The 16,815-nt window shown below is 37.7% G+C and overlaps 1 protein-coding gene across 2 annotated transcripts in view; it reads left to right on the top strand.

Moving 5' to 3' along the window:
• nek6 (NIMA-related kinase 6) overlaps nt 1–16,815 on the top strand; it is a 135,699-nt gene that overhangs the window by 23,446 nt on the left and 95,438 nt on the right. Inside the window, exon 2 of one of the 2 annotated variants that reach the window (XM_012953020.3) lies at nt 9,493–9,629. The exons of the other annotated variant lie outside the window; for it this stretch is intronic. The gene's annotated coding sequence lies outside the window, so the exon portion shown is untranslated. The remainder of the gene's footprint in view (nt 1–9,492; nt 9,630–16,815) is intronic. 2 annotated transcript variants of the gene reach the window in all.

The following is a 16,815-nucleotide window of genomic DNA, read 5'->3' as shown; positions in this document are numbered from 1 at the left end:
CCCTTATTTCAAATATTACACATAGTTTTCAAGCAAAAATAGAAATAATTTGTATGTCTCTTCATAATAGAGTCTAGTTGGTTGTATATTTCACATTTCACCTATCGCTGCATCTTGCTGTTTAATCAATGGTGTGACTTTTATACTGAATGCCAGCAGACTGTAAATATCAAGCTGTTCTAGTCACCCTTGAGATTGGAGTAGAACAGATTATAAAAGCGATTTAAAATAAAAAGATATAATAAGTCACCTTAGAAAATTGTATAGCATATCGCTTTAGAATTTTTGTTATCCTTAATTACATATTACACAAAAGCAATGAGTTGACATTTTTAATGGATGCACATTCTCACCCTCATCTTTGGTTTGTGTAAGCAGTCAGTGTCATGTATTTGCTTTCTTGATTAAAGGAGAAGGAAAGGCTAATAAGTTAAGCTACAGGCATACCTTTAGTTCTCTCAATAGTGCCCGTAAGTCTCCCCATATTTCTCCCGTTTAGATGATCAGAAGCCTCATAGGAAAAAAAATGCTGAGCTCTGTAAAGAAAGTTCCCATAATGCCTCACTCCTGCACCAAGACCAAGACCCGTGTACATGCTCAGTTTGTAAGACTATGAGGAAGCTTCCTGCTGATTGGCTCAGATCCATATTCCTAAGGGGAGGGGGTAATGAGTTATTAGCATTCTTGAGGGAGGGGAGCAGGAGAGAGGAGAGAGCTGCGTGTCTCTGAAACAGGAAAACAAACAGACAAGAAGTCCTGTATCTTTTCGAGGGGAACTTTCTGTTTTTCTGTGAGTGCTTATGGCTGTGTTTACATTACCTTTCTGATAAAGCTTACTTAGTTTTTACCTTTCATTCTCCTTTAAATTGATTGTACTGTGGTTTCTAAAAGGATAATGAATATGAAATAATAAAAAAAAAATGTCTCCTCTGACTTGTAGATGTTAAATGCCTTCTTGTTTCTCATTGGCCCCTGCTCTAGTTAGTTGACTGTAAGGCCACTGACCAACCATGTGCAAAAAAGGAGAGCATATATTATTGAAAAAGTAAACTACACCTTTAAATTGATCCTAAAGACAATATACAGTTGTGTGAAAATGTGATGGAAAGTTTTAACCTGATATTAACTTGGTATGGTAAAAGTGTTGTGTTTGAAATTGTCCACAAAAAAAATTGTTATTTTTGTGCCTGATCCTGATCAGTATCGGTGGAATTAACAGAATGTTAAACTTGTTGCAACATAACCTGCCATAAAAGGAAGTTGGCTGTTTCTAAATAAAGGCTTTGTTACATTTTCACGTAATAGAACATGGTCTTATTTCACTTAGTAAGCACATGTGCAAACATTGGGATCCGCAGCCATCTGCGTGGAAGTGGATATGTGAAAGTTACATTGTTACAGAAAGTGCCAATTCCATTTCCTTAATAAATGGTTCTTGAAGGTAAATCACGTTCCAGTCTTCTACTGGGGGGATGATTAAATCCAGAGCAAAGCATGGTGTACCAACAACTTCCACTGGTATTTCTTGCCCCATCTATGCCAATCGGTAAGCAATCTCTTTCTATACATAATCACACATCTGAATTTTGGTGCCTACTTTGGTTTCCCTTCTGGTCCAAACATGAGATCGAGGGACAATGCAAAGCTTGCCTTGATGATAAAATACACAAAAGAGCAACTTGACAACTTATTTTGGTTGCAGATTTCAAAAGACTGGAGGAAATATGGTCAGATTTCTTGGTTAAGTGCAAAGTAGTTGCTTGATTAACAAGAAGCAAAGTTACAATCACTGGGGAGTTCCTAACATTTTGGTACCCCCTAGTAATCAAAACTTTCCTTCTCCTTTAATGTATTTTTAAACCTATTATGTTATTATATTTCTTGTGCACCTTTAGCAGAATAAGGTTAACAGATTATTAAATTGGTTTAGGTCCTGCCCCAGGTGATTTTGGACCACAGCAATGTTTCTACAGTAAACAGAACATTTTGTTAACCAGTGATTTATTTTAAGTCTCTCCCCAAGGGCCAAACGATCAAATTACATTTCGATCGAGTTGCAATTCCTGATCCAATGGGAAAATCAAACCTGTCTGGTCATCATCTGCCGAATTTCAGGCAAGATTTCGGTTGGAAAGGCCATTTGGGGGTCCCCTTGTATGACCACCTTTAACTGGAGGGTGAGAGAAAGTAACCCGCAAAGAAAGAATCAGCATGAGTAAACAAAACAATCTCATTTAGAGAGTTTTTGTAAATAGTACTTAAGTTGCTCAAACCTGTTAGTGCCATAAAAAAAAAACAAATTTTATTTTTTAAATATGTAAATAGTAAAAAAAATGAAGCAAGAAGGGGTGGAACCTTTATATCGCAGGGAGGTCATTTGGTTGACGAGAACAGGGAAAAAGCAGAAGTTATGAACTCTTATTTTCCATCTGTCTATACAACTGAGGCGCCAGCTAATCACAGCTTGCCTTTTAATAGATCCAGTTCTAGTAATATAACTACTGATGCTAGGGTCACTTAAGAGGAAATTCAAAAGAGACTTGAACATGTAAATGTAAAGGTCTAGGACCAGATGGTATTCATCCCAGGGTATTAAACGAGCTAAGCGCTGAAATTGCCAAACCTTTTCACTTAATTTTTCAGGATTCATTGAAGTCTGGCATGGTGCCTAGAGACTGGTGAATTGCTAACGTGGTGCCGTTATTCAAAAAGGGATCCCGTTCTCAGCCTTAAAACTATAGGCCTGTTAGTCTGACATCAGTGGTAGGAAAGCTTAATAAGAGATAGGATACTTAAATACATTGCAAATCATAATACTAAATAATATAAAATATAAAAATACAAAAATAAGTTTGTGCCAGCATGGTTTTATGCGTAACAGATCTTGCCAGTCTAATTGAATTGCCCTTTTGAGGAGGTGAGCAGGAACCTTGACGCTGGAATGGCAGTGGATGTCATCTACTTGGACTTTGTTAAAGCATTTGATACAGTACCGCACAAAATTGAAAAATATTGGCCTGGAACATAATATTTGTTACTGGATAGAAAACTGGCTGAGGGATAGATTACAAAGAGTGATGGTACATGGAACATTTTCTAATTGGACCAGTGTGGTTAGTGGAGTACCGCAGGGGTCAGTCCTTGGTCCTTTGCTTTTTAACTTGTTTATTAATGACCTGGAGGTGGGCATAGACAGTACTATTTCTATTTTTGCTGAAAATACTAAAATGTGCAAAACTATGCAGGATGCTGCCACTTTGCCTCCTGTATTCATCCTGTAGTCTTGTATTTAATCCACCCCCTACTTGCAAGATTAAATTTGACCATAGCTACCAGCTAGCTGCTAAAGAAGAAGCCAAATAATTATTGGATGATTTCTTAAAGGAACAGTAACACCAAAAAATGAAAGTGTATAAAAGTAATTACAATATAATGCACTGTTGCCCTGCATTGCTACAACTGGTGTGTTTGCCTCATAAAGACTACTATAGTTTATATAAGTTAGCTGCTGTGTAGCCATGGGGGCAGCCATTCAGAGGAGAAAAGGCACAGGTTACTTAGCAGATAACAGACAAACCCACATTATATGGGGCTTATCTACTAATTATCTGCTATGTAACCTGTCCCTTTTCTCCTTTTTTCCAGCTTGAATGGCTGCCCCCATGGCTACACAGCAGCTTATTTATATAGTAACTTTTCTGTAGCAAAAAACACCAGTTTTTTGCAGAGCAACAGCACATAATATTTGAATTACTTTAATTTACTTTAAATTTTTTGATGTTACTGTTCCTTTAAGCAAGCATAGTATCCAAGGCTATTGTGATACTAAAATCTACACTTAAAATTGATTTTGGTATACAGGTATAGGACCCATTATCCAGAATGCTCGGGACCAAGGGTATTCGGGATAAGGGGTCTTTCCATAATTTGGATCTCCATACCTTAAGTCTACTAAAAAATCAATAAACCATTAATTAAACCCAATAGGATTGTTTTGCATCCAATAAGGATTATTTATATCTTAGTTGGGATCAATTACAAGGTACTGTTTTATTATTACAGAGATAAAGGTAATCAGTTTTAAAATTCTGCATTATTTGATTAAAATGGAGTCTATGGGAGATGGGCTTTCCGTATTTCAGAGCTTTCTGGATAACGGGTTTCCGGATAAGGGGTCCAATACCTGTATATAGTTTATGTATGTGAGTGTATAGATAGGTCAGTATAGGTTTGCATATGCAGGGTTTACTATGTAACCCTATGTAACTATGTAATATCAAATAATCATAATCACAGTTTTTACATTATTTGCTATTATCTGATGCCTTGTTCCAGTTTTCAAATGGAGTTATTGAATCAAAAAAAATGTTGCTATTGGTCTGTGATTCTACAACATTCCATTTTGTTGTTACTGTTACCATTTCTTCCTTATCTTTCTATTCAGGCCTCTCCTATTCATCCTGTCTTGTATTTAAACCGCTCGCTATTTGCAAGATTAAATTTGACCATAGCTACGAGCTAGCTGCTAAAGAAGAAGCCATATAATTCAAAAACTATCAAAGATAAAAAATGAAGACCACTACAAAGTGTCTCATAATATCAGTGCCTCCATCCAACATTGAACTGGGCTTGCAGGACACTGAAGAAAACCCAATAGGCTGTCATGTGCCCCGCCACCTCAGAACCGCTGCTTGGACTGCAGGCAGCGGCAAAGAAGTTGGTGCGACTCAGTTGCACACATTGTGCGGGGGGAGAGGGGAATGATGTGGCTAGGAGGTACGTGTGTAGCCGTGGGGATTCAGGTCCCTCCATGGCTGAGTTGGGGGCCTTCTAGCTGGCTGCCCCAGTGGGCTCCGGACACCCCAGTTCAACACTGTCTATATCATGCATCATTACTACCCCTTTAAATGCTGTACATTTAGTAGGTGCTGCTCCGTTGAAGTTATGTGCACCAGACCAACATTGTGGAGAGGACTAGGTAAATTCTGGTTTAAATTCTGTCTATACCCTCTTGACTTACTGGATATTACTGACGGTAGCTAGACTCACTAGGGTTGGAACTGTCTTGATCACATAAGAATTACATGCAGCCACTGACTTATATTGCTCTTAGGGTCCGTAAATTGAGAACTTACTGAATCTTATCCACATTTATTGGTAAATTACAGATCTGAGTCTGACCCGATATTCTGAGCTGGTTTTGTATGGACATTACATTGCAGGTTTATTTTGATATGGTGCATTTTTTTCCACTTTTCATTGTATTAGCTTGTCGCTGGATAGTGTTCAAATGGATAAGAATTTCTGGCATATATTTATAAGGCATGTATCTATAAGCATGACAGACAAAGTAGTTTGCAAGTGTGTTGCATTTGTACATCAGAAAACTCTTGATTCATATCTCCTATTAGTCATCATTTCCTCTTTCTCTGTAAATGGCCACGTAATGCAGTGAGGAATCTTTTTTTTTGGCAGAAATGTTTTGTGTAATCCTCAGTGCTTCTTTGTTACTTGAGTAAATTGCATCTAATTATTTTTGCTGTTGGTTGGTATTTACCATTGTGATGCTTGTAGCTTTCTGAAGAAAAGACATTTATCAGGACATGTAAGGCTGTTTCACAAAGAGGTGAAACTATTTGCGCCCACTGTGTTCCACCAGTGTTTAATGCATACTTAAATAGCTTTAAAATATCTGCTGAAGTAGTTAGAGTGGTAATGGAAATATGGTCAATGTAGTAAGATGCAGTTGAAATTCCATTATTCTAATGATACTTTAATGGCTTCTGGTTGGTAAAATATCAATTACTCCTTTTCTCATTGAAGTCATTTACTTTTCTACTGGAAATAATGGGGTTTTACCTAGAATGACCTGGTAAATTAATTTCATTGTTATGTTTTGGTAGAAGTGGATGAAATTCTTTATAAATAGAACTCGGTCAGTAAGGGCAAAGCTTAAGTTGCATTGAAGTAAGATTTACAACAAAGTAGTAGCAAACATAGTAGCAAACAGACATAAATAGACATTTTCCTAATCTTGTGCATTCTGCAGGTGTATTTGCCAGTGCCATATCAGTCTTGTGGAGTTCTGAATTCATATTGTACTCCATTTATGTAATGAATTTCCGGGGGCATCTTTGGAGTTATGGAGGCAATTGGAAGTTTACCTTTTTGCATTTAGGATGATCTCTCCTAAATAGCAAGCCAAAGTGCAAATCAACGCAAACAGAAAAATGCCTACTGCTTGCAATAATTATTTATAATTCTGATTTATCAACGTTCAAATTTGAATTTTTTCAAGATTCTTTTGCGCTAGAAAAACTTAAATTTGAAATATGGTTCAAAAACTTGAATGTCGGATATTTATTAAGTGCAAAAAAAATTAAAACTCAACTCAACTGGCATGTAAAAGCTTTTGAGTTTATGTTAAGTCAATGGGATTTGTCCTAGGCAAAGTCAAGTCAAATATTCAATTTGATTTTTTAGTTTTTAAAGGTTTTTTTGAGTTTGTAGACTTGGAAATTTGAGACTTTTTTTTTTTTTTTTTAGTTTTCCTTATTAATAAATAAGCAAGCTTTAGAAATGCAAGTTTATTTGAATTAGAAAAACGATCTCGAATTCACAAACTCCAAAACAGATAAATAATAGTCTGCAGGCATTTGGTCGGACATCCGGAAGTTAGACTACTACAGCTTTTAGTTGATGGTTATCATAAACAATAGTGCTGTTCCAGCTGTACCTATAGGGGCTGATTTATTTATGTTTGAATTTTTGCCGCAATTTAATTTTTTCACTTGTTTGTGCTCATACTCATGATTTCAAATAAGGGTTTCCAAAACTTGAATGTTCAATATTTATTAAGTGCAAAAAATCACTCCAGTGTAAAACTTTGGCATTTAAATCTTACGAGTTTGTATAGCAGTCAATAAGTCATAACAGGATTCTGGGAAGAAATTCCTTAAGGCTCTTAGAAAAGTCCCATTTACATGGGTTTATCCTATAGACTAATGCTCACCCACTGGGTTTTCAATGCAAAAACCAGGATAATAGCTGATCAGATTCCCAACTACAGACCGGTTTCGCCCTTCTTGGGGCTCATCAGTGTAGTGCAGGGTTTTCTGATCAGCTTAGGTAGAGCCAGGAGTGGGGATTCACGAACAATCTAAAAGGGTATTTGGGAATCTGATCAGCTGTTATCCTGGATCCTGGACCCAGTGGGTTAGCATTAGTCTATAGGATTAACCCATGTAAATGGGACTTTTCTAAGAGCCTTAAAGGAACAGTAATACCAAAAAATGAAAGTGTATAAAAGTAACTAAAATATAATGTGCTGCTGCCCTGCACTGGTAAAAGTTGTGTGTTTACTTCAGAAAGTCTACTATAATTTATATAAATAAGCTGCTGTGTAGCCATGGAGGCAGCCATTCAAAGGAGAAAAGGCACATAGCAGATAACAGATAAAACACTATTGTATTCTACAGAACTTATCTGTTATCTGCTATGTAACCTGCGCCTTTTCTCCTTTTTTCCAGCTTGAATGGCTGCCCCCGTGGCTACACGGCAGCTTATTATATAAATTATAGTAGTGTTACTGTAGCAAACACACCAGTTTTACCAGTGCAGGGCAACAGTGCATTATATTTTCATTACTTTAAAGCTCTTTCATTTTTTGGTGTTACTGTTCCTTTAAGGAATTTCTTCCCAGAATCCTGTTATGAGTTATTTGCATACATATGAGGCGGTCTCCTCAACCCTTTTGACTTGTTTGTGAATCCCCACTCCTGGCTCTACCTAAGCTGATCAGAAAACCCTGCACTACACTGATGAGCCCCAAGAAGGGCGAAACCGCTCTGTAGTTGGGAATCTGATCAGCTATTGCATTGAAAACCCAGTGGGTAAGCATTAGTCTATAGGATAAACCCATGTAAATGGGACAAGCCCAGGTAAATGGGACTTTTCTAAGAGCCTTAAAGAATTTCTTCCCAGAATCCTGTTATGACTTATTTGCATACGTATGAGGCGGTCTCCTCAACCCTTTTAGCTTATAGCAGTCAATGGGAGTTGTCCTAGGAAAAATGTAAGCAATTTTTATCATTTCAAGTTGTTTGAATTTTTCAAGAGTTTGTAGAACCATTAAAATGATGATTAGAACACAAGTTGAATTTGTCTTTTTCAATTTGTCAGTTTTCAGATTTTGTCTTTTAGATGTCTTTTTACCAACACTTTTTTTATGAATTTGTCTTTTAGCTCTTATTAAATATGTCTGTGTGCCATCAAACCAAGTCCCATGGCTACTTGAGCCTTGGGAGAATGATTTTGCCAGAAGGATCTTGCATTTAATTTGCCGTCATTTCACTTTAGGGGCATTTCATGAAGGGTAATTTTAGATTGCCTAGGAAAACTATACACTTCTTTAGCAAGATTTAAGGAGCTAAATACCTTATTCATGGGGAAAAAATGAATAAAGGGCCCATCCTCTGCACTACAGTGCCATGTTGGGCCAGGCTACCCCAATATCCCAGTTTAGGTGCCAGTATGCATGTACTGTTTGCTAATCACCAAGATGGCTGCTGGGAACAGAAGTGACACAGCTTAAGGTGGGGGCCAATGCTGTCAAGCAGCTGTAAGGAGCCCCAAGGTGACCAGCATAAGTCCCTACCTGCCCCCGGGCTCCTGCGCGCAGGCTTCATAGACGCGTCCGGTGCACAGTAACGCAGGCGCCATGTCATGACGTCAACAGACGCGTTGACATCACCACTTGCACCAAATTGAAACTTAAAAGGCACTACTCTGTTCATTTCAAGTTGCCCAAGCTGGTTCTGTGTTTTCTAGATCCTTGCTAAGCGTAAGCGTACCTATTGATTGACTTTCTGATTTTGACTACGATTCTTCACTTTTTGTTTAATCAATGTTTTACTTGTTTATCCAAACTACAAAGAAACCCTTTATCTGGATAACCCCAGGTACCAGGCACTCTGTATAATAGGTGCTATATCTGTAATAGGTGTTCTGTGTGAAATGAGAGTACGTAATGTAGGACACCAGTGGTTCATGCTACAAATTGGACAAGGGGACACTGGAGCAATGGGTGGCTTCTTGGCTCCATGGTTTGAACTCTGTTCTGCAGGGCTGCATAAATGTGCCAGTGCTATATCAATAAAAAATAATGTTCCCACTAAACCATATGTTCTTGTGTATGCCTAAAAGTTATATAACCAGTTGTGGAGCTAGATTCAATATTCCATTGGAGGATACATTTTCATGGTCTATAAAAATAAAAGGGAAGAATACCAATGCTAGGGAATGTTCCTGTGGTATAAACTAGAGTAATGACACCTCAAAAGAGTTAACATGGAGGGCAGCTAATAGTTATGTGAAGATTTTAGCCTGGCATGTTTTCATAGAAGTTGCACTAAGCTTATTGCCACACTGAGCCAAGTTTGCATCATGTGGAGAATGATAACTGATCCATAATTTCCTGCATATCTCTTTCAGTGGGCAGACAGGAAATATGTTTAAGCTGTAGTCAAGGATCTGACTGAGCCAGTACAGTTTCAGATTGTGTCAGGAAGTGACATTGGCAGAAAGATCACAACAACAACAACAACTTTTGTATCAGCATTGAGTTTCAGGTATTGTGGCCTTTTATTCCATCAGAATCCACAACAACCCTTCTTTGGATAATATAACATTGACTTCCCGAGGTGGTTTAAGGTTAATAGTTAATAGAATTATTATTATTATAGCATTATTTTTGCTGTTGTCATTATTATTGTTGATATTGTTAGCCATTTTAGGGATTAATTCCTATACCCTATATATTTCTATTCATTGACATGTGATACATATTAGCAGATTTACTAAAATTCAAACTGGGGAATCGGAAATGATTCCCAGCAGGTCTATTTCTTTCACAAATACAAAACACTAATTTGTAGTGTAGACATTCAGGAAAGTGTTTGTTCAAATCAATGTGTTAATTTGTCAGAATGTGTTAGACTGCTTTGAGCAGCTAAACATTACAGTTTTGGGGGGGATATTAGAGTTCAGTGGCAGTGCAGAGCTCTAACGCCCTACTAAATTGTTAATCCATGAAAATTAAGGAGTATTGCATGAACATTAAAACAATGCAAGTTTAATGGGGATATTCAGACTCAGAAATAGATCTTTGTAAATCCAGTGGAATTGTTTACTTTTTTCTTACCAAATGGCAAACAGTAAATTATATAAAAATAATTTAATAAAGATACTACATGCATCTGAAGTGAACAAATAATCTCCAATAAAAATCAAATCCCTGTTTAAAATAGGCAGTACAGGTATAGGACCCGTTATCCAGAATGCTTGGGACCAATGGTATTCTGGATAAGGGGTCTTTCCGTAATTTGGATCTCCATACCTTAAGTCAGTGATCCCCAACAAGTGGCTCGTGAGCAACATGTGGCTCCCCAACCCCTTGGATGTTGCTCTCAGTGCACCCAAATGAGGTAGTTATTTTTGTATTCCCGGCTTGATGGCAAGTTTTGGTTCAATAAAAACAAGATTTATTACCAAATAAAGCCGCCTGTAAGCTGACAGTGTGCATAGGGGCTGCCTAATAGCCAATCTTAGCCCAATTTTGGCACCTCCATGAACTTTTATGAAGCTTGTGTTACTCTCCAAGTCTTTTTACATTTGACATGTGTAAGAAAGGTTGGGGACCCCCGCCTTAAATCTACTAAAAAATCAATAAACCATTAATTAAACCCAATAGGATTGTTTTGCATCCAATAAGGATTATTTACAGTGGATATAAAAAGTCTACACACCCCTGATAAAATGTCCGGTTCCTGTGCTGTACAAAAATGAGACAAAAATAAATAATTTCAGAACTTTTTTATATTACTGGACGTTTTTTGTTACTACAGAGAAAAAGGAAATCAGTTTTAAAATTCTGAATTATTTGATTAAAATGGAGTCTATGGGAGACAGGCTTTCCACAATTTGGAGCTTTCTGGATAATGGGTTTCCTGATAAGGGATCCCATACCTGTATTTTCAAAAGCTTTTGGTATACATTAATTGTGGAATCAGAAATGGCAATTGATTTGGCATTTATTGTTTGTCTCACTTTGTCTTATTGTTGCTGATGAAAAATTAGTTTTTTGAAAGATAGGAGGCAGATTTGCCTACCCAAAAATGGAACTTTAAAGTTCTTTCTGAATTCAAAAACTCGAAAATGTAAATTTTTTAATGAAAAACCACAAATCTCAAAAACTCAATCCCTCGAAATTATGTACAAAGGTTGATTATATTAAAAACACCTTTCATTCATAATTTTCAAAGAGTCTGCAAAGTTGGAACTTGTTTAGAAAAACTCATATTTTAAAATAACCTGAATTTGGAAAATATACCTCCCACTGACTTCTACAGTGATTTGATAGCTTTTATCATTTAGTTTTTTGTGTTTAATAAATCTCAACACATATTTGAATTCACAGTTTCTACAGCAAAAAAAACTTTAACCACGTTAAAAACTCTAGGGCTCATTTAATGACACTGCGTAAATTTGCACAATCGTCCAGTAACACATTGCTACCACTAATTTTCTTAAGATTGCAAGAGTTTCTCTGAGATATAAAACACTGATTGAGCTGTTTTTTGCATTTCTGTTTTTACAGTTTTCTAGTGCTTAGCCACTGAATTGATTTTGACCAAAAAGAAAAAAACAAATAAATTGGTTCAAGCTACATACATTCATATATTATCTGAGACTGTATATATCAAGCATCAATCAAATGTATTGTATCACAATCACACAGTGATTGATCAGCCTGCTATAAAGTCACATTATAGTGTCACTAGCAGCCACTTTATGATTGTGCTACAGGTATGGAAACTATTATCCAGAATGCTTGGGTGCTTGGGACCTGGGGTTTTCCAATAATTTATATCTCCATACCTTAAGTCTGCTAAAAATTATTTAAACATGAAATAAACACAATAGGATTGTTTTGCCTCCAAGAAGGATTAATTATGTTAGTTGGGATCAAGTACAAGTATGGGATCCCTTATTTAGAAACCCGTTATCCAGAAAGTTCCAAATTACGGAAAGGCCATCTCCCATAGACTCCATTATAAGCAAATAATTCTAATGTTTAAAAATGATTTCCTTTTTCTCTGTAATAATAAACAGTACCTTGTACTGGGAAAAAAAACTAATTTTGTAGGCAATTATGAATAATATACAGTGCTGGTTTCACTTTGTGCTAAAAATGAATCCTATCTGTAAAAATGGCCCAAATATTGGAGCTCCCTATAGATCCTATCAGTTCTCTGTCCGAGTTTGAAATGAAGAGTGCGCGTGCCCTAACGGTCCCTGCCAGAAGCACAGCAGGAGGGGGAGAGCCAATCACAGCCCTGCACTCACACAAGCAAAGACAGGCTTCAGTTCCCTATCAGGTCAGCCTAGCTGCTGATTGGTTCCTATCCTACAGTGCAGTGTACGGAGGGCCGCCGGCTCCCCTGCGCATACAGAGAATTCAGCCAGCAGGAAGTGGAACGGGTGGGCGGGACTAGAGGGGTTTTGGTGGAATTTCTCAATAAATCAGTCTGAAAAAAATCTTTCTTAAGCACATTCCTTCTATATCTAGAGGAGAGGAGAGTATAATTCACTGGTACATTCTTAATTTTTATAGGATATGTCTCCTTTAATTAATCCTTATTGGGGGCAAAACAATCCTATTGGGTTTACTCAATATTAAATGATTTTTAACAAACTTAAGTAATGGAGATCCAAATTACAGAACGATCCCTTATCCGGAAAACCCCAGGTCCCAAACATTTGGATAACAGGTCCCATACCTGTACAAGGCACTGTTTCCTTATTATATATCTATATACAGTATATACAGTATATATCATATTCTGGATAACCGGTTTTTGGATAACATATCCCATACCTGAACAATAGATGTTTGATATATCAAGTTTATATCTACTAGATAAACGTGATATATCAACTTGTTATATCACGTTTATCTACTATATTAAGTACAGGTATTGGACCCGTTATCCAGAATGCTCGGGACCTGGGGATCTGTAATTCAGATCTCCTACCTAAAGTTTGCTAATAAAATTATTTAAACAGTAATTAAACCAAACAGGACTGTTTAGGCTCCAATAAGGATTAATTATATCTTAATTGGAAACAAGTACAAGCTACTTTTTTATTATTAGATAGAAAATTAAATAATTTTTAAAAATGTGAATTATTTGATTACAATAGAATTTATGGGAGATGGCCTTTCCGTAATTTGGAACCTTCTGGATAATTTACATAGTTACATAGTTACATAGGGTTGAAAAAAGACCAGTGTCCATCAAGTTCAACCCAACCCACACCTACCAATCTATACACTCACATACATACACTATATATACAACCACTAGTACTAACTGTAGATATTAGTATCACAATAGCCTTGGATATTCTGATTGATCAAGAACTCATCCAGGCCCCTCTTAAAGGCATTAACAGAATCTGCCATTACCACATCACTAGGAAGGGCATTCCATAACCTCACTGCCCTCACCGTGAAAAACCACCTACGCTGCTTCAAATGGAAGCTCCTTTCCTCTAATCTAAAGGGGTGACCTCTGGTGCGCTGATTTTTTTTTCGGGTTTTCCGGATAAGGGGTCCGATACCTGTATTACATTTAAAAATATATTTTTTATTTTAAAATTTTGTATTTTGGGGGTTTACATCCTACTGGTTGTATTGTTTAAGGGGCCTAGTTTTTCTACAATCCCATTACTATTTTTACTTTGTATAGTAACTGCTAATGATCAGGGTTGGTTATATGCATTTAAAGCGAAGCCAAGCAGTTAAATTGAATGATGTTTAGCATGTTGACTGAATGGGCTTTGCCACTCCATGAGTGCTTTTTATTGCTGGTAGTTCTGTTTCTTAATAGGTTAAATGGTTCTTAAAGTCTAAGTGAAATCTCAGTGTGATCGAGGGGAATTCTACAACACCTACCTGCCATACGCAAATAAGGTTCTCTCAGGCCCCGTGGTTAGACTGGTATAAGCATTTCCCTCCCAAGTCAGACAATCTCGAATTACTTTAGCGGTTACAAGAGTGTAACTCAGATTGTTTTATTAAGTAGGACAGATGTTATGTTAATTATATACAAGACATTTAGTGGAGTTTGGAGCTCACAGTGTGTCTGGTGTCATCAGGCTCCTGTCCCAGAACAGCTGCCTGTCACAGATGGGGGGTGTGATAATTCCTGCAGCCCATCTTACTTTCCAAGAGTATTTCTCGGATAACAAAATAGTGAATTGGAACATGCAGACAGATCTGCCCTTTCACAGACTCACCCTTGAGTCTTGGAAGGAGGAGAACACAGAACTAAATTGCCATGGGCATAATACTACAATTTTGTTAAAGGGATACTGTTAATAATATACTCTCCTATTATACTCTCAGGATCAGATCAGTTGTGATTAAGTTATGCTTTGGTACTTACTGTGCTGTTATATACAGAGGCCTGTGTTGGAGGAAGAAAGATTGACTTCAGAAAAGCAAACAAAATCAATTAGGGGGGGATTTTTTTATTAAATGTGACATTAAAGCTCATCACAGAAAAACCCCTATGGCAGTGCTGTCCAACTTCTGAGGTACCGAGGGGTGGAATTTTCCTGACCTACATGGTGGAAGGTCGATAATGGAAGCCAGTTATTACCATTCCCCCTTTATAAACTGCACCCACTTCAATCCACACCCATGTTATCACAAGAGCTTTTAGGACCATACCCACATTAATGGTGTTAGCGCTGCAAAAATGGTTTGTGCTCACAATAGGGATATCATCCTTCATTCATATGTTAAAGAATAACATCATACCCTTATGGCTCCTCCTTCCCTGTGGGTAGCACAGCAACTTCCAGCACATAATTACACACCTTAGGGACTATCCCTACCCTGCCTGTGTGTGCCATACTATGCCTGCCTTACATTAGCTGTGTGTGTCATGCTCTGTCTGCCCTACCTTGCCTGTGTGTGTCATATCTGCCTGCCCTATGCTGCCTGTGTGTGCCATACTCTGCCTGCCCTATGCTGCCTGTGTGTACCATACTCTGCCTGTCCTATGCTGCCTGTGTGTGCCATACTCTGCCTGCCCTATGCTGCTTGTGTGTGCCATACTCTGCCTGCCCTATGCTGCCTGTGTGTGTCATACTCTGCCTGCCCTATGTGACCTGTGTGTGCCATACTCTGCCTGCCCTATGCTGCCTGTGTGTGATACTCTGCCTGCCCTTTGCTGCCTGTGTGTGCCATGCTCTGCCTGCCCTTTGCTGCCTGTGTGTGCCATGCTCTGCCTGCCCTGTGCTGCCTGTGTGTGCCATGCTCTGCCTGCCCTTTGCTGCCTGTGTGTGCCATGCTCTGCCTGCCCTGTGCTGCCTGTGTGTGCCATGCTCTGCCTGCCCTGTGCTGCCTGTGTGTGCCATGCTCTGCCTGCCCTGTGCTGCCTGTGTGTGCCATGCTCTGCCTGCCCTATACTGCCTGTGTGTGCCATACTCTGCCTGCCCTATACTGCCTGTGTGTGCCATACTCTGCCTGCCCTATGCTGCCTGTGAGTGCCATAACATAATAACAATACAAAACTTGTAAAAAACTAGTCATGCTAAAATATTTGATTTTTTTTTTTCATTCTTTCCATATCCTCTCATTCTGTCCTAAAGCCTTAAAATATATTTTGAAATCCCACAGAGATAAAAAGAATGTAAATAATAAGTCTTCATACAGAGAATGAGATATTTTCTGTATTTTAGTGCTGTGCAAATCAAATCTCTTGTTATCCTGCTTTCTGTATGTTAGCTCTGAAATGTATGATACATATGCTTGCTCATCAGTTGACAACGCTGCATTTCACTACAAAATGGAAATATGTTTACTTTTTTATGATGTTTACCTTTTTAATACCTTTTTGAGATCTATTCTAAGCAACCTTTTGGTTGGTTGTCCTACAAATTTGTGGCAAAATCAGTGGTTTTGCAAGTCGCAAAAAATGTTTTGAAAAAACGTAGAGCAAAAATGCCCTTTGACGCCAGTGCATTTGGTGGGAAAAAATAACTTCAATGCATTTGGCTTGAGAAAAATATGCAAGAAAAATGTCCTTTGACTCCAGTGCATTTTTCGCAAGAAAATATGTGGTGAAAAAATGCATGGTGACGCCATGTGCATTTAGCAAAAGTTTGCACAAATTTTGCCATTTTCCTAATTCTCCCATAGATGTTATTAGAATTCCCATTCTGCCTGTTTCCAGCATTCATCTGAAAATGTTGTATAGCTGTTGGGGTAAAAAAAAGAATGTTAATTTGATTTATTTCTTATTTTTAATTGCTGATCCATATATAATTTGTAACAAAGTCTGACAGACTACTAGCGAAGGATCACCTTTAAAGTAACTTTTTAGTGTATTAAAGATTGCCCTTTTCATAGCAACATTTCAGTTGAGATTTTTTTTAATTTTTTTTTTTTATCATTGCTTATCGTTCTGTAGAGGTCCGGTTCTATTCATTGTCCACCCTGAATTCCAAATTGTTGCCCTGTAATAGGGTAAGAGGTACCATTAAAAACAAATAGCATTGAATTTCCAAGCTAGATATTGGTAATAAGAGAAACCAAATGTATAACATTTAAAAACATTGCAAACCATCGTAGAGTAACAGAGTACTCAATACTAAGGGGCAGATTTGTGTAAAAAACGGTGACAAACTTTGCCACACATTGCCAGGCTTTGCAGTAAAATCGGCATACTTTTTATGTGTTGT

This window comes from Xenopus tropicalis, chromosome 8 (assembly GCF_000004195.4).
Source record: "Xenopus tropicalis strain Nigerian chromosome 8, UCB_Xtro_10.0, whole genome shotgun sequence".
Taxonomy (NCBI): Eukaryota; Metazoa; Chordata; class Amphibia; order Anura; family Pipidae; genus Xenopus; species Xenopus tropicalis.
This window is presented reverse-complemented; position numbering and strand designations above follow the sequence as displayed.